This window comes from Pristiophorus japonicus, chromosome 3, assembly GCF_044704955.1.
Source record: "Pristiophorus japonicus isolate sPriJap1 chromosome 3, sPriJap1.hap1, whole genome shotgun sequence".
NCBI lineage: Eukaryota > Metazoa > Chordata > Chondrichthyes > Pristiophoridae > Pristiophorus > Pristiophorus japonicus.
The window spans coordinates 283,260,266-283,262,532 of record NC_091979.1 but is presented as its reverse complement, the minus strand read 5'-3'; the positions used below and the strand labels follow the sequence as shown (position 1 = coordinate 283,262,532).

General features: G+C 45.7%; 1 non-coding gene across 1 annotated transcript; it reads left to right on the top strand.

Moving 5' to 3' along the window:
• The first annotated feature begins 1,069 nt into the window (after positions 1-1,069).
• On the top strand, positions 1,070-1,233 carry LOC139260673 (U1 spliceosomal RNA). The gene has a single exon (XR_011592849.1). It is a non-coding gene; the product is annotated as a U1 spliceosomal RNA (small nuclear RNA).
• The last annotated feature ends 1,034 nt before the right edge of the window (positions 1,234-2,267 follow it).

The window sequence follows — 2,267 nt, the reverse complement described above, 5'->3', positions numbered from 1 at the left end:
CATTCTGGTCACAGGTCGCGACACTACTGAACATCTGAATAATCTGGAAGAAGTCCTACATCATCTGGGCTCAGGCTGAAACGTTCGAAATGTATCTTCATGCACCTGAAGTTGAATTCCTGGGGAGGAAGATTGCTGCTGATGGCATCAGGCCTACTGATGCGAAAACCAAGGCCATCAAAAATGCACCCAGGCCTCAGAATGTGACGGAGCTGTGTTCATTGCCTGGGCTACTTAGCTACTTTGGTCATTTCTTACCCAGATTGATCGCTTTGTTAGAGCCACTGCACGTGCTACTCAAAAAAGGCGATAACTGGGTCTGGGGTGTGTCTCAAGATAGAGCCTTTGAGAAAGCTAAGAATCTGCTCTGTTCATAAGAATTAGGAACAGGAGTAGGCCATCTAGCCCCTCGAGCCTGCTCCGCCATTTAACAAGATCATGGCTGATCTGGCCGTGGACTCAGCTCCACTTACCCACCCGCTCCCTGTAACCCTTAATTCCTTTATTGGTTAAAAATCTATCTATCTGTGACTTGAATACATTCAATGAGCTAGCCTCAACTGCTTCCTTGAGCAGAGAATTTCACAGATTCACAACCCTCTGGGAGAAGAAATTCCTTCTCAACTCGGTTTTAAATTGGCTCCCCTGTATTTTGAGGCTGTGCCCCCTAGTTCTAGTCTCCCCGACCAGTGGAAACAACCTCTCCACCTCTATCTTCTCTAACCCTTTCATTATTTTAAATGTTTCTATAAGATCACCCCTCATCCTTCTGAACTCCAACGAGTAAAGACCCTGTCTACTCAATCTATCATCATAAGGTAACCCCCTCATCTCCGGAATCAGCCTAGTGAATCGTCTCTGTACCCCCCTCCAAAGCTAGTATACCCTTCCTTAAGTAAGTTGACCAAAACTGCACGCAGTACTCCAGGTGCGGCCTCACCAATACCCTATACAGTTGCAGAAGGACCTCCCTGCTTTTGTACTCCATCCCTCTCGCAATGAAGGCCAACATTCCATTCGCCTTCCTGATTACCTGCTGCACCTGCAAACTAACTTTTTAGGATTCATGATACTCACCTGGCAGGGGAGTAACCATGATCAAGAAGGTGGTTCTCCCAGGACGAGGCTAGTCTATTGCACTTCGGGTGTGCTGACGCCTGCAATGTCCCCAAATGCGGGATACTCGATTGCAAAATTTGTGGTAGTGGGAGACTGTGTTCGCGCTCTCCCCTGGTACCAAAAAGAGTTTCATGCACAGGGACCGCAGCATGTTGTAATTTCTCCCCATTCAAATAATATTCCTTTTTACTGTTTTTTTTCCCAAGGTGGATGACCTCACACTTTCTGACATTGTATTCCATCTGCCAAACCTTAGCCCATTTGCTTAACCTATCTAAATCTCTTTGCAGCCTTTTTGTGTCCTCTACACAACCCGCGTTCCCACTAATCTTTGTGTCATCTGCAAATTTTGTTACACTACACTCTGTCCCCTCTTCCAGGTCATCTATGTATATTGTAAACAGTTGTGGTCCCAGCACCAATCCCTGTGGCACAGCACTAACCACCGATTTCCAACCCGAAAAGACCCCATTTATCCCGACTCTCTGCTTTCTGTTAGCCAGCCAATTCTCTATCCATGCTAATACATTTCCTCTGACTCCGCGTACCTTTATCTTATGCAGTTGCTTGTTCATAATGCTCCGTGTAAGCATCTTGTATTGGGCTGTGATGCTTCATCATATAGGGTTGGCTGTGTACTCCAACAAGCAAATGAATTGGGTAAGCTACAACCTGTTGCGTATGCTTCGAGAAGTTTGTCAAAGGCGGAAAGAGCTTACAGCATGGTAGAAAAAGAAGCTTTGGCCTGTGTGTGAAGTCAAAAAGATGCATCAGTACCTGTTGGTCTTTGTTTTGAACTCGAAACAGATCACAAGCCACTCACTTAATTGTTTTTGGAAAACAAAGTGAGTAATACCAATACATCGTCCCGTATCCAGAGGTGGGCGTTGACATTGTCTGCCTGTGATTATGTTATTCGTCATAGACCTGACACTGAGAATTGTGTCGATGCACTGAGTCATCTGCCGTTGCCCACACCTGAGATGGAGACGCCTCAACCTGCAGATCTACTGTTAATAATGGATGCTTTTGAGAGTGAAGAAACACCTGTCACTGCTCAACAAGTTAGGATCTGGACCAGACATGACCCTATTTTATCGGTTGTGAAACGTTGTGACCTCAGTGGTGATTGATCTGCAATACCTATG